Below are 27,816 nucleotides of genomic sequence, written 5' to 3'. Positions count from 1 at the left end.
TAGGCCTTGGAAATTATATACAGTTATATATTGACCACAATATTAGTAATTTGATTATCAAGTTGATCTCATAGTTTTGTTGGTTCTAAAGGAAATTTATTCTTTGTCACTTTTTATATGTACAAGAGTTTTGGATTGTTTAGGGGAGAGAATTACAAGTCAGAAAAGCTCAAGTTCTTTAGTGGATATATACAGTTGTTTGTTTCACCTTTCTTGATCTCAATGCACACCAATCCCTTAGTTTAGGGAGGTAGTTCATTTTGTTGAGTTGTTGTTACAAATTAATCCCTTATATTTATGTGATAATTGATGAATGTTTCATTTTTTAAGCATTTCAGTTAGTCATCTTGTTACCTGGTGCCCTTACTTCTTTTTCAACTATGATTTTTGGTCTTGGTTTACTAATATATTATTTATGTGTTTTTACAGTTTACAAATCTCAAGTACTCCAGAGTTGAAATTGATGAAGTGCGGTTCGAGTGGCTGAATGCATACTAGATTACATTTGAAGTGCGGTTCTACCTTGATGTGTTGTTAAAAGAATGTTCTACCTTGATTCTGATATCTATTAGCTTTTGATGTAAAAAGAATGTTTGTGTATTTTATGAATACTGTTGTAAGAAGATTATTTATGTAATTTGTGAATATTTGTGTATTTTATGGATACTATTGAATGAAGAATATTTGTGTAATTTGTGAATATTTGTGTATTTTTTTTTGGTTACTGTTGGTTTTTCATTGTTTCGGAAATCAAATTTGTGCTATTAAAAAATACAGATATTACATCGGTTTTCCACCGCTGTAAAACCAGTGTTATTAACTAATTTTACATCGGTCGTAGACCGCTGCCAAAACTGGTGTTATTAACATATAATATTACATCGATTTTACACCGTTGATGAAACGGTGTCGTTAAATGATACTACACCGGTTAATAATCGATTCGAACACCGATGTCGTTAAGTAATACTACATCGGTTTTAACTCGATGTCTAAAATGACAGACCTTTTACATCGGCTTCATAGACATTGGTCGAAAATGTAATAGACACCGGTAGAAAATCGATGTCTATGAGGGTTTTTGTTGTAGTGTAAGCTCCTTATGGGTGAAAATATATTTGAGACTCTTATGATCAGTGAGAATCTCAAATGTAATGTTGTACAGATGATGCCGCCAAATCTTCAGAGCAAATATAATAACGGTCAACTCCAGATCATGTACCGGGTAGTTCTTCTCATGCTCCTTCAACTATTGAGAAGCATAGGAGACTACCTTGCCGTGCTGCATCAGAACAGCATCCAAACCCTGAAGAGATGCGTCGGTGTAGAGCACGAATCCATCCTCTCCGGAGGGTAAAACCAAAACTGGAGCTGACACTAAACTCCGCTTCAGCTCCTGGAAGCTGGTCTCGCAGTCCTCTGACCAAGTGAACTTCACGCATTTTCTGGTCAGGCGTGTCAGTGGCATAGCTAGACGGAAGAAACTCTCGACGAAAGGTCTGTAATATCCTGCCAGTCCCAAGAACTGCGGGTCTCCTGCACTGATTTTGGCTGCTCCCAACTCGTGATAGCCTCGATCTTCTGAGGGTCTACTGAAATACCTCAGAAAGAGATCACATGCCCCAGAAAACCGACTGAAGATAGTTAGAAAGCACACTTGCTGAACTTCGAATTCGCGTATTGCTGATGTCGTCGAAGAGTCTCCAAGACTATGCGAAGATGCTATGCATGTTCCTCCTTGGAACACGAGTAGATCAATATGTTGTCGATGAAAACGGCAACGAACTGATCTAGATACTCCATAAATAGGCGGTTCATCAAATCCATAAATACCGCTGGAGCATCGGTAAGCCCAAATGACATTACCAAAATCTCATAATGTCTATACAACAAACATTCTCAACCAGAGATCCTCGATAATAAGTCCGAAATCTTATCACTATTACAAATCACCAAAGAATAGATCATCTAATATGAGAGCTACGCTCCATCACAAGAAATACTACATATGTGGGAGCAACGCTCTACCACCAACAATCCATAATATGTGGGAGCAACGCTCCACCACCAACAACCCATAATATGTGGGAGCAACGCTCCACCACAATAATCCAAGACATATGGGAGCAACGCTCCACCACAAACAATTTAAAATAGGTGGGAGCAACGCTCCACCACAACATCCCATAAGTGACCAAGAATCTAACTATCCAACTAGAGACTATACGAGATCACTCTATCACATATCACTGTGAGCAACCAAGTGTATCACAATCCAGTAAGCAAATCAAATCCATCGTCAACTCTATCAATATCGTAGTGAGTCACCCACTAATAGGAGAATTAGTTGACAGGGTAATACAACAAATGACATAATGTAGACACTCCACATCCTGCATTCAACATAAGTAGAATCATCATGATGCCACCAATAATACACTTGGCACACGTGCACACACCACATAGGTATAATCGACATAATCCTCCAATTAGTACACACCAAACATACTCATATCATAGGTATAAATCAACGTGATACCTCCAACAATACATACCGAACCCGTGTGCATAAATCAACGTAGTTATAATCGACAATACACCTCAAACAACACTCACCTAACATATATACACTCATGCCAAGAGTATAATCAACGTAATACTTCCAACTAATCATAATAGACACGAGTGTACATACAGAACAAATATAATCAACAAGATACCTCCCATAATACACCAAACACATGTACACATACCATAACACAGATTTAATCGACATGTTACCTTCAACAATACAATCAGACACGTACACCTAACTACATAGCTATAATTCACAAGGAACCTACAATCACTATATCGGAACATGTATACAAATACTACCTGCAAATGAACAATCTACCACAGGACTCCTACAACACATAACAATCATACGTACACGCAACATAGATATGAATAATCAGCATATATAACCTAATCAACCTGACATTCCCTATGCTACATTCTAAGTTATCCAACTAGGTACATACAGTCAAAAATTAAAGCCCACATGGAATAGGATACATCGATCCTCTATAGACTGACCCAAATTGACAATGGTATATGACTAATTCAGTCTTTTCCACATCAGTACAAAACATGTACTCAAATGTGCTCTAGATACCTAACTAAGCACAAATAACCCAAAGATTCGAACCTCTAAAAATAGAATATGACAATCCCCTACTGATCGAATCAACAAAACTAAATCGGTCATCTACTAACTAATCAAGAATACATTAATCCTCCACAAGCAACTAAGGTATATCAATCCACGACTACCCAAATCAACAAGTGTAAATCAGACTTCTTCTGACCGATGTAACAAGAGTAAATCAATTATCTACTGAGAAATTAACTAAGATAAACAATGGTATTCTACTGGCTAAGTCAACATGAATATGTAGATACTATTCACTACCCAGCTAATAATAGCAGAGCGATTATGTGCCTCCATCTCCTAACGAACTAGTAGTAACAGAAGCTAAAACTACTGGTGGTATGATATGAAAAATCACCCGAGACTATAATGCTTGATCTCTATTAAGGTCGACCATGATCAGTGACTAACCCATCATATGTAATAAGTGCTACAACAACCAGACAGGTACTTAATAAAAAGTGCTAATATATGTCATAAACTATAATAGTCAACGGTGTATATACTAACAAAAAGGTAGGATAACAGCATACCAACATATCTCCTATAGCTTGGAGATTGTTGGGTTCTTCGGGCCACGAAAACCGCTTTTTCGCGTCGCGGAAACCCCGAAGGACCCAAAGCCGTAGATCCGTGCAAAGATTCGTATACAAAATTCGAAAAACTATTTCTTGTACGAGTTCAAAACTGATCTACTACTTAGATCTACGAGAAAAATGTTTACCCTTGTAGCGATGCCCTTCGCGTTCCCGCTCGTCCAAATGATGCCGGATCTCAAGACCGTCAAGCGCCGGTCCTCTAGAAGTATCCACACGGACACACTAGATGGAGATGACCAAAAACCAAGGTGTGCTAGCACCTATGTGGTTCGGCCAAGGGAGGAGGAGAGGGAGAGAGAGAGCTTGAGAGGAAGAACACAAGGAAGAAGAAGGAGTTACACCGCTTGAATGAAAAAATGAAATTCACACCCAAAAACCAAGTGGCCGGCCACTTTCAAAAACTCACCAATTAATTGCATTAATTGCAATTAATATGAAACCATTAAGAGAGTGGCTTTGTAACTTCCATGAGGTGGCACCCATGATGATGTGGAACATCATTATTGGTCCACCTAATGCCAACTCACCAATGAGGTGGCAAAAGGTCAAGTCAAAATTGACCTTTGGTCTTCCTTCTCAAGTCAAGTCAAACTTGACTCAATCTCTACCATGGTGGATCTAATCCAACCATTTGAATCGAGCCAACTTAATATAATGAATCTAATTCATTAAATTGAATTGATTCAATGAGTCAAAATCAAAATTAGACTCATTTAACACATGAATCAACTTGAGTCAAACTCAGGTTAGCCCAATTAGGATTACTCTTAATCCAATTTGATTCATCAAATGAATCTAATCCTCTTGGTTCATCATATGAACCTAACCTCCACCTAATTGTCCTAAGTGTGTGACCCTATAGGTTCTTGTAACGTTGACAATGCCCTAAACCCATTTAGGAGCATAAGTAATGAGCGGTATCTAGCAACACATCATTACTACCCAAGTTACAAGAATGTCGAGATCCGACATCACCTTGTGACTGCCAATTGTGACTACTCACAAAATAATGACAAGTGTCCTTCTATCCTAGACATCTAGATTGATCAATGTGAGGCATAGACCGTGTCATCCTCTAATCAATCTAAATCTTGAACTCCAAGTAGACTCACTCGATCAAATGAGCTCAACATCTAATGTTGACTCATTTGGGCATGGCCATGCACTTAGTGGTCTCACTCTATCAAGAATACCGATGTCGCTCCCGTCATATGGGAGGGATAGATCCCATCTACATCACTCACATCCCTCTACATAATTCGTTATATACCCAGTAATCGCCTTTATAGTCCACCCGATTACGGGTGACGTTTGACGAAACCAAAGTACATAACTCCTTATGTAGGGATCCATGGTGACTTCAGGTCCAAGGACTAGTAGTCATACTAATAGCCACATGAGAGTATATGACACTCATATAACGATCCATGATACTTTCTCATGGCAGGTCATTCAGTATACATTCTCCAATGCATACCCATGTGTCAATTTGATATCTCTATATCCATGACTTGTTAGATCAAGTCATCGAGTTGATCTACATGCTAGTCTTATTGTATTAACATTGTCCCTGAATGCTAATACTCGACTAGGAATGATTTAGAGTAGTGTTCCCTATATCATCTCACTATCGATTCAACTAATCGATTGATATAGGTATGAACCTTCTACTCAAGGACGCTATTATACTTAGTCTATTTGGCACTAATATAAATAAGTATAATAACCAAACAAAAGCCTTTATTAATATACAAGAATATGATATACATGAGTCCATACAATCATCAAATGATTGGCTCTAGGGCTCTAACTAACAATCTCCCACTAGCACTAGTGCCAATCAATATAGGCTCTAAGGCCTAAAGACCTAGTGTGACCATCATGCTTCCTCGTGCAAAGCCTTGGTCAAGGGATCTGCGATGTTAGCCTCATGGGTACTCTGAAATCTTCACATCTCCTCTATCGATAATCTCGAATGAGATGGGAGCGCCGTAGTATGCTTGGTCCACTGGTGTGAGCAAGGTTCCTTCGCTTTGCTATAGCTCCATTGTTGTCACAATAGAGCTCAACTGGGTCCGATGCTAAGAACCACCCCAAGTTCGGTGATGAACTTGCGGATCAAATCGCCTCCTTTCGCCTCGATGCAGAATATACTCTTGGGTAGAATCGATCGATCCTGCTTGAACTCTTCGAAGACCACCATTAATGCAAAATCGAACCCCATTGCGATCGGTAATCATCCGATCGGTGAAAGGGCATCACGTAACCCTTTACGCTTAGCTCATCATTGCCTCCATATATCAAGAAATATTCTTTAGTCCTTCGTAAGTACTTAAGAATATTCTTGACCGCTATCCAATGACTTTCACCTGGATCTGACTGGTATCTGCTCGTCATGCTCAAAGCATACGAGACATCAGGTCGAGTACATAGCATGGCGTACATGATCGATCCTATGGTTGAGGCATAAGGGATCTGATCCATGCGGTCTCTCTCTCCTCTCTAGAAGAGGGACCTTGAGTCTTCGAAAGACTCACGCCATGTGACCTTGGAGTTCTGCATGGCAAACCGAAGGAGTACCTTGTCAATATATGTACTCTGACTTAGGCCAAGCAATCTCTTAGATCTATCTCTATAGATCTGTATCCCTAGAATGCGGGATGCCTCACCTAAGTCCTTCATTGAGAAGCAACTCCCTAGCCAGGTCTTGACAGACTGAAGCATAGGGATGTCCTTCCCAATGAGTAGTATGTCATCCACATATAATATGAGGAAGACAACTATGCCCCCTACAACCTTCTTGTAGACACAAGGCTCATCTTCGTTCTTGATGAAACCAAACTGTTTGATCGCATCATCAAATCGAAGATTCCAGCTCCGAGAAGCTTGCTTTAGTCCATAAATGGACCTATGCAGCTTGCATACTCTGTCTCTACAAAACCCTCAGGTTGTGTCATGTACACATCCTCGAGTAGGTTTCCATTCAGAAACGCGATTTTGACATCCATCTGCCATATCTCATAGTCATGGTAGGCTACAATAGCAAGCAAGATCCGAATGGACTTAAACATCGCCACTGGAGAAAAGGTTTCATCATAGTCAATACCATGAATCTGCTTGAAACCTTTAGCTACCAAGCGACCCTTATAGATAAGTCCATCCATGTCAGTCTTTCTCTTAAAGACCCACTTGCACCCAATGGGTTTTACCCCTTCAGGTGGATCAATCAAAGTCCATACTTGGTTGGTGTACATGGATTCTATCTCGGATCTCATGGCTTCTAGCCATTTCTCAGAATCTGGTCTCATCACAGCTTCTTGATAGGTGGTAGGCTGATCCTCTATGAGCACAATGTCATCATGGTCAGACAAGAGAAATGAGTATCTCTCAGGCCTATCAGACCTGTGAAGAGGTATGTCTACATGAACCGGTTGTTGTTCCTCAACTCCTTGTGGAACAACATCATCCACAACACTTTGTGGTTCCAGTTCAATTTCCATCGTGGCATTAGTGCTATTGTTCGCATCTTGAACTTCTTCAAGATCGAACGCGCTCCCACTAGTCTTTCTAGAAACAAAGTCCCTTTCTAGAAAGACCCAAGTCTTGCCACAACTACCTTGTCTTGACTGGGAATGTAGAAGTAATATCCCTTAGTTTCCTTGGGATATCCGGTGAAATAGCACTTGTCGGATTTAGGTCCTAATTTGTCCGAGACTTGACGTCGAACGTAAGCCCCACAACCCCAAATCCTCATAAAAGACACCTGGGCATCTCGCCCAGTCCATATCCTATATGGTGTCTTTATCACGGCCTTTGATGGAACTCGGTTGAGTATGAAAGCTGCCGTGTCTAGAGCATATCCCCATAGGAATATAGGAAGATCTGTGTGACTCATCATAGATCGTACCATATCTAATAAGGTACGATTCCTCCTTTCGGATACACCATTCCAGTGTTCCGGGAGGAGTGAGTTGAGATAAAACCCCATACTCGGCTAAGTAGTCACGAAACTCATGGCTTAAGTATTCACCACCTCGATCTGATCAAGTACCTTAATACTCTTGCCAAGTTGGTTATATTTCATTCTTGAATTCTTTGAACTTTCAAAGGATTCGAGACTTATGTGTCATCAAGTACACATAACCGTATCTCTGAAATCATTAGTAAATGTGATGAAGTACCTATAACCTCTTAACAACATTGAAAGGGCCACATACATCACTATGTATGAGTCCTAACAAATCAGTTGCTCTCTCGCTATGCCCACTAAAGGGCGTCTTGGTCATCTTGCCTCGTAGGCATGACTCGCATATCTCATATGATTCAAAATCAAATGAGTCCAGCAAACCATCCTTGTGGAGATGGGATAAGCGCTTGTCATTTATATGACCTAAGCGACAGTCCCAGAGGTAGGTTTGGTTCATGTCATTTGACTTGAACCTCTTGGTACTAATATTATAGATAGGGCTCTCAAGGTCTAGAATATAGAGTCCATTTATTAGTAGTGCACTACAATAGAACATATCTTTTAAATAAACAGAACAACATTTGTCTTTTATTATAAAAGAGTATCCTTTCTTGTCTAAACAAGAAACTGAAACTATGTTCTTAGTAAGAGCAGGCACATAACAACAATCATCTAAATTTAGTACAAGCCTAGAGGGCAGAGATAGCTGATAAGTTCCTACAACAACAGTGCTCCATTGCCTACTCGTAGGTCCACCTCGCCTTTGCCAATGCTCTGCTACCTGCACATCAGTACAAATGTGAGAAGCACATCCAGTATCTAATACCCATGATGTAGAAATAGATAGATTGACTTCTATAACATATATACCTGAAGTGGAAGTCTCACTTCGCTTCTTCTTAAGATCTTCCAAGTATGCCTTGCAGTTCCTCTTCTAGTGCCCGGTCTGACCGCAGTGGAAGCAGGTAGCATCCTTGGCGACCCCTCCTTTAGGCTTTAGTGCCTTACCTTTGCCCTTGGCTTGGGACTTTCCTTTGCCTTTGGGCTTGCCTTTGCCCTTATGCTTCTGGACCATCAGAATGGGCTTAACCTTCTTAAGGTTAATCTCAGCAGTTCGTAACATACTAAGGAGCTCGGGAAGTGGCTTGTCAATCTCGTTCATGTTATAGTTCAGAACGAATTGACTATAGCTATACGGCAAGGATTGCAAGATTAAGTCAGTGGCCAGCTCTTGGCCAAGTGGGAACCCCAGTCTTTGTAGGTTCTCTATGTACCCAATCATCTTGAGTACATAAGGACCTACAGGAGCCCCGTCTGACATCTCGAGATCTCAAATCTCTCATGCCTCGCTTGTCCCTGATATAGTTGGCGAAGATGCTCAACCATATCAAAAGCGCCCATCAACTCATGTTGCTTCTGAAGCTCTGAGTTCATGGTCGCGAGCATTAGACAGGACACATCTAATGCGTCGTCTTGATGCTTCTTGTAAGCATCTTTGTCAACTTCGCATTGGCGGGGGAGCCTCCGAACGTACAGTTTACGCTCCCGGGTGAGAACTATTCTCAAGTTCCTGTATCCAAGAAATTCGCTCCGTTGAGCTTGTCCTTCTCAAGACGGATCGCAGGGAGAAGGAATTCATGTTCGACGTCATGGTTATCTACAACAAAAAAGCAGAAATAAATATCATATTCTTTAAAATCATTTAATTAGGCCTTTAATTAAGCGACACTGAATTCTATAATTCTTGTGGGACAAGATCCACATCATACTAACCCTTGAGTTAGCTTTGGCTAATACGCCCAAGGCTTAGTATGATCGGTAGGTAACGATTACCAATTACATCTCTATGCAACTCTTGTTTATAGAATCAATATCCGCATTTATATTAAAACTCGAGTTAGCTTGAGCTATACGCCCGAGAGTTAATATAGATGTGATTTTGACCTATCTTTTCCAACCGTTGGAATACTGCCTATAGTTGACTCGATCCAACCGAGTAACTAGGAATACTCAATCTAATTGAGTTTGTATTCACCCATGCGTTGATAGGCGGGACCAAGATTGTCCCTCCGTACCCTACCAAGATAATATGTATTGCTCTGCTTTGGCAGATTCAACAATACATGTGATCGAGGTAGTGATAGGTATCACGGCACGGTTAGGCATTTAGAGTTGGTTCGATCTAGATCTAATCTAATCGAGAAGGATGCATCTTGTGCACGACTTAGATCTAATCTAATCGCAAGGGTGCATCATGTACACGACTTAGATCTAATCTAATCGTTAAGGCACTAATTAATTAATTAACTATTAAACATGCATCAGATACATAATAATTAATTAATTAATCTATTTGTGATTTAGTCATGGCCCTACTACGATCTTCTCAAGCCAATGAGAAGATCGAATGGTCAACCTAGGGTCAACAGCTTCTCCAAGCTCCTCCCTTTGACCACCTTGTGTTGCTCGTGCCCGCCTCGGAACTCCGTCTCGTGTGGACCCTCCACCGCTCCAATTTGTACATTACAATTTGAATCTCGAGTTACATTCGAGTCTAAATCTAATTTACAACAAGAATAAAAGATGAGGCACGACGCGCAGGTCGCGAATAATAAATAAATACAACACGCGAAAACACATCACGGCACGCAGGCCGTATTATGAATTACAACACAACCAATCATATTGGGTTTTGGGCCATGACTATCACAAAATTAATATATAATTCAAAATTATATATTTTCTTATTTTCTGTAATTTTAAAAATAATTTTTTACAATTTTACAAGTAAAATTTCCCGGCGGTCCCGTTTAGCGGTTTCAGGCGCAATCGAGGCCCAGGGGCAGTGCCCCTACACGCGATCTAACTATCGCGAGGGTTCCTTTGCGATCCAACAGCGCCTAAACCCGCTGTCCCAAAACGATTTGGGCCGAGACATTACCGTTTCGGAAAAATCTTCCCGACGGGTTCGTTTTTAGCGATTTCGGGTGCGATTGCGGAGCAAATCCCCTTGCGGGGTTAGGGGCAGCGCCCCTACCCACGATCTAACCATCGTGAGTTGCTCCGTTGCGATCTAAAGGCACCGAGTCCGCTGTCCCAAAAGATTTTGGGTGGCGAAGCCGTTTGGGAAAATTCTTCCCGATAGCCGAAGCCGAGACACTTGTGCTTCGCCTATAAGGAAAATTACCCATAAAAACATAAAATTGAATTTTACAGAAAATCACAGAAGTTTTTGTTTTCCAAAACCAAAACTAACTCAGACAAGTCTTTGCGTGGCTCGATACCAAGTTCTTGGCCACGAAAACCGCTTTCGCGGAAACCCCGAAGGACCCAAAGCCGTAGATCCGTGCAAAGATTCGTATACAAAATTCTAAAAACTATTTCTTGTACGATTTCAAAACTGATCTACTACTTAGATCTACGAGAAAAATGTTTACCCTTGTAGCGATGCCCTTCGCGTTCCCGCTCGTCCAAATGATGCCGGATCTCAAGACCGTCAAGCGCCGGTCCTCTAGAAGTATCCACACGGACACACTAGATGGAGATGACCAAAAACCAAGGTGTGCTAGCACCTATGTGGTTCGGCCAAGGGAGGAGGAGACGGAGAGAGAGAGCTTGAGAGGAAGAACACAAGGAAGAAGAAGGAGTTACACCACTTGAATGAAAAAATGAAATTCACACCCAAAAACCAAGTGGCCGGCCACTTTCAAAAACTCACCAATTAATTGCATTAATTGCAATTAATATGAAACCATTAAGAGAGTGGCTTTGTAACTTCCATGAGGTGGCACCCATGATGATGTGGAACATCATTATTGGTCCACCTAATGCCAACTCACCAATGAGGTGGCAAAAGGTCAAGTCAAAATTGACCTTTGGTCTTCCTTCTCAAGTCAAGTCAAACTTGACTCAATCTCTACCATGGTGGATCTAATCCAACCATTTGATTCGAGCCAACTTAATATAATGAATCTAATTCATTAAATTGAATTGATTCAATGAGTCAAAATCAAAATTAGACTCATTTAACACATGAATCAACTTGAGTCAAACTCAAGTTAGCCCAATTAGGATTACTCTTAATCCAATTTGATTCATCAAATGAATCTAATCCTCTTGGTTCATCATATGAACCTAACCTCCACCTAATTGTCCTAAGTGTGTGACCCTATAGGTTCTTGTAACGTTGGCAATGCCCTAAACCCATTTAGGAGCATAAGTAATGAGCGGTATCTAGCAACACATCATTACTACCCAAGTTACAAGAATGTCGAGATCCGACATCACCTTGTGACTACCAATTGTGACTACTCACAAAATAATGACAAGTGTCCTTCTATCCTAGACATCTAGATTGATCAATGTGAGGCATAGACCGTGTCATCCTCTAATCAATCTAAATCTTGAACTCCAAGTAGACTCACTCAATCAAATGAGCTCAACATCTAATGTTGACTCATTTGGGCATGGCCATGCACTTAGTGGTCTCACTCTATCAAGAATACCGATGTCGCTCCCGTCATATGGGAGGGATAGATTCCATCTACATCACTCACATCCCTCTACATAATTCGTTATATACCCAGTAATCGCCTTTATAGTCCACCCAGTTACGGGTGACGTTTGACGAAACTAAAGTACATAACTCCTTATGTAGGGATCCATGGTGACTTCAGGTCTAAGGACTAATAGTCATACTAATAGCCACATGAGAAAGTATATGACACTCATATAACGATCCATGATACTTTCTCATGGCGGGTCATTCAGTATACATTCTCTAATGCATACCCATGTGTCAGCTTGATATCTCTATATCCATGACTTGTGAAATCAAGTCATCGAGCTGACCTACATGTTAGTCTTATTGTATTAACATTGTCCCTGAATGCTAATACTCGACTTGGAATGATTTAGAGTAGTGTTCCTTATATCATCTCACTATCGATTCAACTAATCGATTGATATAGGTATGAACCTTCTACTCAAGGACGCTATTATACTTAGTCTATTTGGCACTAATATAAATAAGTATAATAACCAAACAAAAGCCTTTATTAATATACAAGAATATGATATACATGAGTCCATACAATCATCAAATGATTGGCTCTAGAGCTCTAACTAACAGAGATGTCCTACCGCTGCCAGGTCCCAAAACTCGAAAAGTCACATCGAGAAAACTAAAACATGAAATCCGAAACACGGGATATAAGACTCGTAAACCGAGCTCTGATACCAATACCAATAAATTGGTATAAGATAAATCTCGAAAATCCAAAACACATAGCAAGTATTGTATACCTGCTCTGATACCACTAAATTGTGACGCCCCAGAGGAGTCCCTGCCAAAGGAAATTTCGGCAGCATCTCCCCTGTAGGAGTGACAATCTAAATCATTTCTACAATGCATAATATACCTCAGCCACAGGCGGCTAGAATATACACACAACCATGCAATTTATTTGCAGCCTACTTGGCTGATACAATAAAAACACAACCACGCAGTTATATGTAAAACTAATAGCCCACTCGGCTGTACCAAAACCAAACACAGTGGAAATACAATGGACAACACATACAAACTAAAAACGAAGGCTGCTAGCCGGCTAGGCTTACACCACATAACAAAACAACACTCCAAAAACAAAATCGGAGCACAAAGCTAAATACACTGATACAAAAAAGAAATAAAACATAAATGGAAACGGTAAGTCATTTGATGTGACGTGGGAACCGGCAGACAGAATACTCCAAGCAACTCTATAAACAACCTGGTACCTGAAAAAGATAGTGTCCACGGGGGTGAGTTCAACAACTCAGCAGATATCAGTTGATATGTATAGTAAAGTATAACAAATAGTAATAACTATGGAGTATAGCCTCCTGGACAAAAGCTGGAAATGCACAATAGAAAAAGGCTGAAGAGAACTGTACTCACCAGGGCCTCCTATCAGAATAGTCAGGTTTCAGACCAAGAGTATCATAAATCCTGTATGCATGTCAAACATATGCATCCATCCAAATGCAACATATAAATGAAACAAACACAATCAGTAAATGCATAAATACATATGATGCCAATGAAATGGTCACCCCTGACGCCAGTCAGCCATCTCACACATGATGGTGAGACCGAGTGGGTAGGGCTGTGACAACCGTGCACTCTGCCGTCACTGCTCCTGATGAGTGACCGAGTAGACGGGATACTGTCGGAGTACACCTATCCTCCTACCCCAAATCATACGTGGGGGAGCACAATGCTCTCATCTCCTAGTACACGATGACAGGGAGGAATCTCTGCCGTCTACCACGCTGCGTCGCACTACCCATTAGCAGACCAACGTAGCCTAACAAAGTCCAACCGTCTGCCGGCTACCACGTTGCTACACTAAACCATCGGAGCCTAACAGAGCAGAACTGTCTGCCGGCTACCACGCTGAGTCACCAGACCAGCGGAGCCTAACAGCAGAACTGCCACACACGTGCCTAATATACCACTAACCCATGAGTGGTGGTGTGTGTAGATCTATGTAACTGGCAATGTGCTCAACAATAATGGAGTCGACTATCGCACAGCATGCAATCATGCAAGATGGTGCATGTCACTAAGCATGGAAATATCCTGAACCTATCCATATATATAAAATGTGTACCCTAGCATCAATGGATCAATCTGAAGATCTAAGGTACATAGGTCAGATAAGGTATCAAAAACCTAGATCCTGAACATAATAAACACATGGTTGTGTCACTACCCGTCTAAGCATGTATAATCAGGTAGGTACTAACATGAAGTGCATAATAGGTAAACGAAACAAGCATGTAACAGGTATCGGGTAGTGACCAACCAAAGCAAAGACGAACATAATCATTACTAAAGGTTATAACCTACTAAACATATCAACATGACATTATCAAAGATAAGTCAAGGTACCCACCTCCAATAGGAAGGTCCAATCCAGTCCAAATCCGACATCGAGATACTCGCCTCGCGTCAAAGTCCTGTAGTATATGGTATCCAGATTTAGCTAATTACATATAAATAAATTAGCTAAATCTAATCCTCGGAAAGCTAACATAAATCCAGATCCAATTATAAATCCTAATTGGATCATTTACCTCCTCAATCGATTCTAACTAATCCATTCGAATTAGGGCTTGCAATCAGAATAATCAATCATAGCCTCTTACCCGATTTAACCCTAATTCAACACATATATCAAAATTTCTACCCCTTACCTCAATTCGCAGCCATGCTTTGTGCTGGAACTCAGTGTTTGCTGTTGGAATACTTCACGGCAGAGCTTTCCTCTCCCTCATAGCCCTTGATTATTGAGGCACAATACACAACACCCTGCTGAAATCCTTCCCTACGGTTCAATTCAAGGTGAAATCAAGATGGAGATCACAAATGCAACAACAATAACCTAATCTTACCTTAACAGAGACCTTGGTCAGCAGCAAGGAAGAAGAACAAGAACTGATCAGGGAATACAGCAAGAGATTGATCAGACACTTCCCCTCCTAGTCCATCACCGGAAGAAGATTACAACAAATAAAACCAATATATCACCTGAATCACAAGGCATCACATCTACCTTAAAGACCACTGCTAGGGCACAGAGGAAAGGGCTCGGCAGAACCTGGTGGCCGGCGACAGTGAGGTGCAGAGGTGCAGCGACGGCTGTAAACCCAAAACTAGGGCATGGGCATAGTAAGGGAAGAGAAAAGAGATGGCCGGCGATGGTCGGAGGGCGCACAGTAGATTGCGGTCGGTTGTCGTCGCTAGGGCAGAGGGAAGGGCTCTGTCTGGCGATTGGCGCTAGGGCTCGGGCACAGAGGAGGCGGCCGGCGATCGGCTGGCGCCGCTGCGCTGGCTTCGTGCGTGAAGAAGGCTCAGCAGTGGCACGCAAAAAGGGAGAACTAGGGCAGAGATCGGGAGAGGGAAGAGTAATCGGCGACAATGGTCTCGGCTTTGTATGCGTGGGAGGAAGGAAAACCGCCGTGTGTGGTTAGGGCAAAGAAGGCGATGGCTCGGCGTGAGGAAGAGGGGGAATCGTGCGTGAGAGGGCACTGTGAGGGCACGGGGTGGAGAAGAAAAATAAAAGAAAATAAAATAAAAAGGAAAAAATGAAACTTTTCCTCGTTAAAACGGCGTAGCCCAAACAGGTTTTCCTGGGTCCCAATATTATCCCCGTAAACCCGTCCATACGATCTCCGAAAAATTTATAGAAAATTTTAAAAAATTCCCTTATTATTATCTGCCCTTTTTCGGTATTTTACAGGACTTAGTACAAAACCTTGGCCTAACTGGTTAGGATCCATAAAGGGTAGCTTCGGTCAGTTCCACTTAGCCAAATGCACCAGGTCGAAGCCATATCTTCCTAGACATGCATAGACTAAGCTTCCCTAACGTACTATCATCCAGAATTTCACCAGTACCATTTTTCAAGTTAAACTTGAGTCCCATTATCTAATTAATCCTAAGTACCCTGCTGGGTAGATTAATTTTGGCGGTGCCAGCTATTCTGGAGCCTCCCCTGGATTATTGGCCGTTAATTTAATTTTTAGTTTTAGGTTTATGTCTATTTCTTTTGTAGTTATAATTTACTTGGTGATAGTCTAAGTTTTGGTGAGTTTTAAAATATTTAGATTTTGAATTTTTTGGTTTAGGTTTGTATTTTGGGTTTTGATTTGGTTAATTCGAATTTATATAATATATTTTTTCTTTAGGTATATAGTATTGGTTAAGTCCTACTTGCGTGATCAAACACGCTTTCAGAACCCAGGCTTTGCTCGTTGGTTTGTGTTGGGTTATTAATGATTTAAAAGTTTTGTTTGAGTTTGACTTATATCCAAGTCCGGTTTTGTTATAACATGCCTTTTGATTATTTAATGTCACGCCCTGGAGGAGTGTTGGGTTTTTCGGGCCGCGAAAACCGCTTTTCGCGTCGCGGAAACCCCGAATCACCCAAAGCCGTAGATCCGTGCAAGGAAAAATTCGAAGACAATACGAGTACGAGTTTCAAAAACTTCTAAATCTACTCCTAGATCTATGTGTTAAGAAGTATACCTTTAAGCGTTCCCTTTCGCGTTCCCGCTCGTCCAAGGAATTGTCGGATCTCTAGACCGTCAAGCGTCGGTCCTCTAGAAGTATCCACACGGACACGTAGGTAAGAAAAAACCTCACACAAAGGTGTGCTAGCACCTTGGTAAGATTCGGCCAAGCAAGGAGGAGAGGGAGAGGGAGAGCTTGAGAGGAAGAAGGAAGAAGATACACACCTTGAATGGAAAAATGAATTTCCCATTCAAACCAAAGTGGCCGGCCACTCTTCATTATGAAACCTTCCAAATTAATTGCATTAATTGCAATTAATATGAAGTCATTAAAGAGAATGACTTTGTAACTTCCATGAGGTGGCACCCATGATGTTGTGGAGTAACATCATTGGTCCACTTCAATGCCAACTCACCAATGAGGTGGCATAAAGTCAAGTCTAACTTGACTTTTAATCTTCCTCTCAAGTCAAGTCAAACTTGACCAAATCTCTTCCATGGTTGATCGAATCCAACCATTTGATTCAAGCCAACTTAATATAATGAATCTAATTCATTTAATTAAATTGATTCAATGAGTCAAAATCTAAATTAGACTCATTGAACACATGAATCAACTTGAGTCAAACTCAAGTTAGCCCAATTAGGATTACTCTTAATCCAATTTGATTCATCAAATGAATCTAATCCTCTTGGTTTATCATATGAACCTAATCTCCATCTAATTGTCCTAAGTGTGTGACCCTATAGGTTCTTGTAACGTTGGCAATGCCCTAAACCCATTTAGGAGCATAAGTAATGAGCGGTATCTAGCAACACATCATTACTACCCGAGTTACAAGAATATCGAGATCCGACATCACCTTGTGACTACTAATTGTGACTCCTCACAATATATGACAAGTGTCCTTCTATCCTAGACATCTAGATTGATTATTATGAGGCATAGACCGTGTCATCCTCTAATCAATCTAAATCTTGAACTCCAAGTAGACACACTAAATCAAATGAGCTCAATATCCCATATTGACTCATTTGGGCATGGCCATGCACTTCGTGGTCTCACTCTATCAAGAATACCGATGTTACTCCCGTCATATAGGAGGGATAGATCCCATCTACATCACTCACATCCCTCCGCATAATTTGTTACATACCCAGTAATCGCCTTTATAGTCCACCCAGTTACGGGTGACGTTTGACGAAACTAAAGTACATAACTCCTTATGTAGGGATCTATGGTGACTTCAGGTCTAAGGACTAGTAGTCATACTAATAGCCACATGAGAAAGTATATGACACTCATATAACGATCCATGATACTTTCTCATGGCGGGTCATTCAATATACATTCTCTAATGTATACCCATGTGTCAACTTGATATCTCTATATCCATGACTTGTGAGATCAAGTCATCGAGTTGACCTACATGCTAGTCTTATTGCATTAACATTGTCCCTGAATGTTAATACTCGACTAGGAATGATTAAGAGTAGTGTTCCATATATCATCTCACTATCGATTCAACTAACCGATTGATATAGGTGAGAACCATCTACTCAAGGACATTATTATACTTAGTTTATGTGGCACCAATACAAGTAAGTATAATAACCAAAATCCAAATGCCTTTATTAATATACAAGAATATGATACAATGAGTCCATACAATCATCAAATGATTGGCTCTAGGGCCCTAACTAACAATCTCCCACTAGCACTAGTGCCAATCAGTATAGGCTCTAAGGCCTAATGACCTATTGTGACCATCATGCTTTCTTTGTGCCAAAGCCTTGGTCAAGGGATCTGGGATGTTAGCCTCTGTAGGTACTCTGCAAATCTTCACATCTCCTCTATCGATAATCTCTCGAATGAGATGGAAGCGCCGTAGTATGTGCTTGGTCCGCTGGTGTGAGCGAGGTTCCTTCGCCTGGGATATAGCTCCATTGTTGTCACAATAGAGCTCAACTGGGTCAGCGATGCTAGGAACCACCCCAAGTTCAGTGATGAACTTGCGGATCAGCCTCCTTTTCACGCCTCGATGCGGCAATATACTGTCTTACATTGTAGAATGCTCAATGTATCCTGCTTGAACTCTTCCGACAGCACCACCATTAATGCAAAATACGAACCCATCGCGATCTATAGTCATCACGGTGGGTCGGAAGCTAGCATCAGTACCCCTAGCTCATCATTACCTCTATATATTAAGAAATATTCTTTAGTCCTTCTTAAGTACTTAAGAATATTCTTGACCGCTATCCAGTGACTTTCACCTGGATCTGATTGGTATCTGCTCGTCATACTCAAAGCATATGAGACATTAGGTCGAGTACATAGCATGGCGTACATGATCGATCCTATGGCTGAGGCATAAGGGATCTAATCCATGCGGTCTCTCTCCTCTCTAGAAGAGGGACCTTGAGTCTTCGAAAGACTCACGCCATGTGACATTGGCAGAAATCCCTTCTTGGAGTTCTGCATGACAAACCGAAGGAGTACCTTGTCAATGTATGTACTCTGACTTAGGCCAAGCAATCTCTTAGATCTATCTCTATAGATCTGTATCCCTAGAATGCGGGATGCCTCACCTAAGTCCTTCATTGAGAAGCAACTCCCTAGCCAGGTCTTGACAGACTGAAGCAAAGGGATGTCCTTCCCAATGAGTAGTATGTCATCCACATACAATATGAGGAAGACAACTATATCCCCTACAACCTTCTTGTAGACACAAGGTTCATCTTCATTCTTGATGAAATCAAACTATTTGATTGCATCATCGAATCGAAGATTCCAGCTCCGAGAAGCTTGCTTTAGTCCATAAATGGACCTATGCAGCTTGCATACTCTACTAGTATGTTGTGGATCTACAAAACCCTCAGGTTGTGTCATGTACACATCCTCGAGCAGGTTTCCATTCAGTTTTGACATCCATCTGCCATATCTCATAGTCATGGTAAGCTGCAATAGCAAGCATGATCCGAATGGACTTAAACATCGCTAATGGAGAAAAGATTTCATCATAGTCAATACCATGAATCTGCTTGAAACCTTTAGCTACCAAGCGACCCTTATAGATAAGTCTATCCATGTCAGTCTTTCTCTTAAAGACCCACTTACACCCAATGGGTTTTACCCCTTCAGGTGGATCAACCAAAGTCCATACTTGGTTGGTGTACATGGATTCCATCTCGGATCTCATGGCCTCTAGCCATTTCTCGGAATCTGGTCTCATCACAACTTCCTGATAGGTGGTAGGCTCATCCTCTATGAGCACAACGTCATCATGGTCAGACAAGAGAAATGAATATTTCTCAGGCTGACGACGTACCCTGTTAGACCTGCGAAGAGGTATGTCTACTTGAACTGGTTGTTGTTCCTCAACACTTTGTGGAACAATATCATCCACAATACTTTGTGGTTCCAGTTCAACTTCCATCGAGGCTTCAGTGCTATGGTCCGCATCTTGAACTTCTTCAAGATCGAACGTACTCCCACTAGTCTTTCTAGAAACAAAGTCCCTTTCTAGAAAGACCCCAGTCTTTGCCACAACTACTTTGTGCTGACTGGGAATGTAGAAGTAATATCCCTTAGTTTCCTTGGGATATCCAATAAAGTAGCACTTGTCGGATTTGGGTCCTAACTTGTCTGAGACTTGACGTCTAACGTAAGCCTCACAACCCCAATTCCTCATGAAAGACACCTGGGCATCTCTCCCAGTCCATATCCTATATGGTGTCTTTATCATGACCTTTGATGGAACTCGGTTGAGTATAAAAGCTACCGTGTCTAGAGCATAGCCCCAAAGGTATGTCGGAAGATCTGTGTGACTCATCATAGATCGTACCATATCTAATAGGGTACGATTCCTCCTTTCGGATACATCATTCCACTGTGGTGTTCCAGGAGGAGTGAGTTGGGATAAAATCCCACACTCAGCTAAATAGTCACGAAACTCATGGCTTAAGTATTCACCACCTCGATCTGATCGAAGTACCTTAATACTATTGCCAAGCTGGTTCTGTACTTCATTCTTGAATTCTTTGAACTTTTCAAAGAATTCATATTTATGTGTCATCAAATACACATAACCATATCTACTGAAGTCATCAGTAAATGTGATGAAGTACCTATAACCTCCTCTAGCAGCGACATTGAAAGGGCCACATACATCACTATGTATGAGTCCTAACAAATCAGTCGCTCTCTCACTGTGCCCACTAAAGGGAGTCTTGGTCATCTTGCCTCGTAGGCATGACTCGCATATCTCATATGATTCAAAATCAAATGAGTCCAGCAAACCATCCTTATGGAGCTGGGATAAGCGCTTGTCATTTATATGACCTAAGCAACAGTGCCAGAGATAAGTTTGGTTCAGGTCATTTGACTTGAACTTCTTGGTATTTATGTTATAAATAGGGCTCTCAAGATCTAGAATGTAGAGTCCGTTTATCAGAGGTGCACTACAATAGAACATATCATTTAAATAGACGGAACAACATTTGTTCTTTATTGTAAACGAGAAACCTTTCTTGTCTAAACAAGAAATTGATACAATGTTCTTAGTCAAAGCAGGCACATAACAACATTCATCTAATTCTAATACAAGCCCAGAGGGCAGAGATAAACAGTAAGTCCCTACAGCAACAGCAGCAACCCGTGCTCCATTGCCTACGCATGCCCTACTATTTCTCAGCGCCTGCACATCAGTACAAATGTGAGAAGCACATCCAGTATCTAATACCCATGATGTAGAAATAGATAGATTGACTTCTATAACATATATACCTGAAGTGGAAGTCTCACTTCGCTTCTTCTTAAGATCCTCCAAGTATACCTTGCAGTTCCTCTTCCAGTGCCCGGTCTGACCGCAGTGGAAGCAGGTAGCATTCTTGGCGACCCCTTGGCTTGAGACTTTCCCTTGCCTTTGGGCTTGCCTTTGCCCCTATGCTTCTGGACCATCAGAATGGGCTTAACCTTCTTAAGGTTAACCTCAGCAGTTCGTAACATACTAAGGAGCTCGGGTAGTGGCTTGTCAATCTCGTTCATGTTATAGTTCAGAACGAATTGACTATAGCTATCCGGCAAGGATAGCAAGATTAAGTCAGTGGCCAGCTCTTGGCCAAGTGGGAACCCCAGTCTTTGTAGGTTCTCTATGTACCCAATCATCTTGCGTACATAAGGACCTACGGGAGCCCCGTCTGACATCTTGCACTGAAACAGTGCCTTAGAGATCTCAAATCTCTCATGCCTCGCTTGTCCCTGATATAGTTGGCGAAGATGCTCAACCATATCATAAGCGCCCATCAACTCGTGTTGCTTCTGAAGCTCACAGTTCATGGTCGCGAGCATTAGACATGACACATCTAATGCGTCATCTTGATGCTTCTTGTAAGCATCTTTGTCAGCTCGCGGGGCATTGGCAAGAGGAGCCTCCGGAATGGGCTGCTCCAGAACGTACAGCTTACATTCCTAAGTGAGAACTATTCTCAGGTTCCTGTACCAGTCCAGGAAGTTTGCTCCGTTGAGCTTGTCCTTCTCAAGGACAGATCGCAGGGAGAAGGTGTTCGTATTTGACGTTATGGTTATCTACAACAGAATAAAAGCAGAAATAAATATCATATTCTTTTAAAATTATTTAATTAGGCCTTTAATTAAATGATGCTCCCACTGAATTCTATAATTCTTGTGGGACAAGATCCACATCATACTAACCCTTGAGTTAGCTTTGGCTAATACGCCCAAGGCTTAGTATGATCGGTAGGTAACGATTACCAATTACATCTCTATGCAACTCTTGTTTATAAAATCAATATCCGCATTTATATTAAAACTCGAGTTAGCTTTGGCTAATATGCCCGAGAGTTAATATAGATGTGATTTTGACCTATCTTTTCCAACCGTTGGAAGAATGCCTATAGTTGACTCGATCTAAGCGAGCAACTAGGAATACTAAATCTAATTGAGTTTGTATTCACCCATGCTTTGATAGGCGGGACCAAGATTGTCCCTCCGTACCCTACCAAGATAATATGTATTGCTCTGCTTTGGCAGATTCAACAATACATGTGATCGAGGTAGTGATAGGTATCACGGCACGGTTAGGCATTTAGAGTTGGTTCGATCGAGATCTAATCAAATTGAAAAGGATGCATCTTGTGCACGACTTAGATCTAATCTAATCGTAAGGGTGCATCATGTGCACGACTTAGATCTAATCTAATCGTAAGGCACTAATTAATTAATTACTTATTAAACATGCATCATATACATAAGCAATTAACTAATTAATCTATTTGTGATTTATTCATGGCCCACTATGATCTTCTCAAGCCAATGAGAAGATCGAATGGTCAACCTAGGGTCAACAACTTCTCCAAGCTCCTCCCTTTGACCACCTTGTGTTGCTCGTGCCCGCCTCGGAACTCCGTCTCGTGTGGACCATCCACCGCTCCAATTTGTACATTACAATTTGAAACTCGAGTTACATTCGAGTCTAAATTAATTTACAACTAGAATATATGAGAAAGGCACGATGCGCAGGTCGCGGGAAAAAAAAAACATACAACACACGCAAACACATAACGGCACGCAGGCCGTATTATGAATTACAACACAATCCAATCATATTGGGGTTTTGGGCCATGACTATCAAAAAATTAATATATAATTGAAAATTATATATTTTCATAATTTTCTATAATTTTAAAATTAATTTTTTACAATTTTTACGAGTAAAATTTCCCGGCGGTCCCGTTTAGCTGTTTCGGACGCAATCGCGGAACGGGTCCCCTTGCGGGGCCAGGGGCAGCGCCCCTACCCGCGATCTAACCATCACGAGGGTTCCTTTGCGATCCAACAGCGCCTAAACTCGCTGTCCCAAAACGATTTGGGACGAAACCTTTGAGAAGAATTTTTCCGGAGGTCCCGATTAGCGATTTCGGGCGCAATCACGAAGCAAATCCCCTTGCGGGGTTAGGGGGAGTGCCCCTACCCACGATCTAACCATCGTGAGTTGCTCCTAAGCGATCCTACAGTGCCTTCGCTCACTATCCCGAACGGATTTGGGTCGAAACATCACCGTTTTTGGAAAAATCTTCCCGGTAGTCGAAGCCTACAAGCGTCTAAACACTTGTGCTTCGATTACTCGAGAAAAATACTCATAAAAACCCAAAAATCATAATTTTATAGAAAATTACAGAAACTTTAGTTTTCATAAAACCAAAAATTAAACTCGTACAAGCCTTGTACGTGGCTCTGATACCACTGTTGGATTTTTCGGGCCTCGAAAACCGCTTTTCGCGTCGCGAAAACCCCGAATCACCCAAAGCTGTAGATCCGTTCAAGGAAAAATTCGAAGACAATATGAGTACGAGTTTCAAAAACTTCTAGATCTACTCCTAGATCTATGTGTTAAGAAGTATACCTTGAAGCGTGCCCTTTCGCGTTCCCGCTCGTCCAAGGAATTGCCGGATCTCTAGACCGTCAAGCGTCGGTCCTCTAGAAGTATCCACACGGACACGTAGGTGGAGAAAACCTCACACAAAGGTGTGCTAGCACCTTGGTAAGATTCGGCCAAGCAAGGAGGAGAGGGAGAGGGAGAGCTTGAGAGGAAGAAGGAAGAAGGAAGAAGATACACACCTTAAATAGAAAAATGAATTTCCCATTCAAACCAAAGTGGCCAGCCACTCCTCATTGTGAAAACTCCCAAATTAATTGCATTAATTGCAATTAATATGAAGTCATTAAAGAGAATGGCTTTGTAACTTCCATGAGGTGACACCCATGATGATGTGGAGTAACATCATTGGTCCACTTCAATACCAACTCACCAATGAGGTGGCATAAAGTCAAGTCTAACTTGACTTTTAGTCTTCCTCTCAAGTCAATTCAAACTTGACCAAATCTCTTCCATGGTTGATCGAATCCAACCATTTGATTCAAGCCAACTTAATATAATGAATCTAATTCATTTAATTAAATTGATTCAATGAGTCAAAATCTAAATTAGACTCATTGAACACATGAATCAACTTGAGTCAAACTCAAGTTAGCCCAATTAGGATTACTCTTAATCCAATTTGATTCATCAAATGAATCTAATCCTCTTGGTTCATCTTATGAACCTAATCTCCATCTAATTGTCCTAAGTGTGTGACCCTATAGGTTCTTGTAACGTTGGCAATGCCCTAAACCCATTTAGGAGCATAAGTAATGAGCGGTATCTAGCAACACATCATTACTACCCTAGTTACAAGAATATCGAGATCCGACATCACCTTGTGACTACTAATTGTGACTCCTCACAATATATGACAAGTGTCCTTCTATCCTAGACATCTAGATTGATTATTATGAGGCATAGACCGTGTCATCCTCTAATCAATCTAAATCTTGAACTCCAAGTAGACACACTAAATCAAATGAGCTCAATATCCCATATTGACTCATTTGGGCATGGCCATGCACTTCGTGGTCTCACTCTCTCAAGAATACCGATGTCACTCCCGTCATATAGGAGGGATAGATCCCATCTACATCACTCACATCCCTCCGCATAATTTGTTACATACCCAGTAATCACCTTTATAGTCCACCCAGTTACGGGTGACGTTTGACGAAACTAAAGTACATAACTCCTTATGTAGGGATCTATGGTGACTTCAGGTCTAAGGACTAGTAGTCATACTAATAGCCACATGAGAAAGTATATGACACTCATATAACGATCCATGATACTTTCTCATGGTGGGTCATTCAGTATACATTCTCTAATGTATACCCATGTGTCAACTTGATATCTCTATATCCATGATTTGTGAGATCAAGTCATCGAGTTGACCTACATGCTAGTCTTATTGCATTAACATTGTCCCTGAATGTTAATACTCGACTAGGAATGATCAAGAGTAGTGTTCCCTATATCATCTCACTATCGGTTCAACTAACCAATTGATATAGGTGAGAACCATCTACTCAAGGACATTATTATACTTAGTTTATTTGACACCAATACAAGTAAGTATAATAACCAAAATCCAAATGCCTTTATTAATATACAAGAATATGATACAAGGAGTCCATACAATCATCAAATGATTGGCTCTAGGGCTCTAACTAACAAGGAGTCCCTGTCCGAAGAAATTTCGGCAACATCTCCCCTGTACGGCGGACAATCTGAAACTTTCTACATCTCCATATACCTCAGCCACATGCGGCTGGAATAATAACAAAAATAAAATACAACACATAGACATTCCACACAATTTAATAAGCAACGATAAGAAGACTCAAAATCCACCCTACTCAACTACACTCATAAAACACAAATCTGACGATAAGATCAATTTACCTCTTCTGCCGTCTAGGCAGGCATGTAGTAAAAGCAAAACCAAACCAAATCCATCGACATCACAAAATCCATACCATATCCATACCATCAAACAAAACAAATTTAGCATAGTCTATGTAAGAAAACCGAAAGACCAATAATACCCTCGAGGTCTGCAGGAACTAGCAACTGGAACTCTCTCCTGACAGCATCAACCTGAAAAAAAATAACAACAATGGAGGCGGGGTGAGTCCAACACTTAGCAAGTACAACTGATATAAAAAGTAGGGAAATAACACCTAGCACTAATCATGCGTACAGTCTCCTGATATAAGAAAGATAAAAATGCATCTAAAGTAAATAGGAGAGAAACTGTACTAACCAGAACCTGGGTATAAGGACAAACAGTCCGAGTGGTATAGAAATCTTGTATGCATGTCAAACATAGGTATCCAAACAATATGCAGCATATAAATGCAGCAAACACAAACACAAGCAATAAATGCATCATGCATATGATGCCAATGATGGGTGACCACCTGGTCACCCCTGACGCCAGTCGATCATCTCACACACAATAGTGAGGCCGAGTGGGTAGGGCTGTGACAACCGTGCACTCTGTCGTCACTACTCCTGATGAGTGACCGAGTGGACGGGATGCTGTCGGAGTACACCTATCCTCCTACCCCAAATCATAAATGGGGGAGCGCAATGCTCTCAACTCCCGGTACACGATGACGGGGAGGAATCCCTGCCGGCTAACACGTTGCATCACGCTACCCATGAGCGGACCAGCGAGTCCCTGACACACTGCCAGAATCGACCACTAACCCATGGTGGTGGTGTGCAGATCCATGTAACTGGCGATGTGCTCAACAATAATGGAGCGGACTATCGCACAACATGCAATCATGCAAATGGTGCATGGCACTAACCACAAAATATCCTGACCTAATCCATATATATATAAAAGTGCATCATAGGTCAACGAATCAAATCAAATCAAAGGTACACAGAAGGTATAAAACCTAGGTCCTGAACATGGTGAAGCATGGTATATCACTACCCCTATAAGCATGTATCAACAGGTAAGGAATACATGAGATGCAAAACAAGCAATCAATCAATCATGTAACAAGTATCGGGTAGTGATTAACCAGAACAAATAAGAACATAATTAATGCAACTTGTTAAATTCACTACTATGTATATCAAATGACATAAGTCAAAAATACCTACCTCCAATAAAATGGTCCAATCCGATAATCGAGATACTCGTCTCGCGTCAAAGTCTTGTAGTACATGGTATCCAAATTTAGCTAATTATATATAAATAAATTAACTAAATCAAATCCTTGAGAAGCTAATATAAACCCAGATCCAATTATAAACCCTAATTGAACCATTTAACTCCTCAATCATTTCTAATTAATCCATTCGAATTAGGACTTGCAATAAGCATGGTAATCATAGCATCTTACCTGATTTAGCCCTAATTCAATACATGTACCCAGGTTAACATTAGTTATTAACAAATCCATCAATCATCGACAACATGATCAAAATAAAACCCTATACCGTACCTCAATTCACAGCTACAACGTGAATCCACAACCGGAGACAACTTGCAGCCAATAAACCTGACTGAAACGAGGTAAATGGTGC

The sequence above is a fragment of the Zingiber officinale genome, chromosome 11B, assembly GCF_018446385.1.
Source record: "Zingiber officinale cultivar Zhangliang chromosome 11B, Zo_v1.1, whole genome shotgun sequence".
NCBI lineage: Eukaryota > Viridiplantae > Streptophyta > Magnoliopsida > Zingiberales > Zingiberaceae > Zingiber > Zingiber officinale.
Note: the sequence above shows the minus strand (reverse complement) of the source record.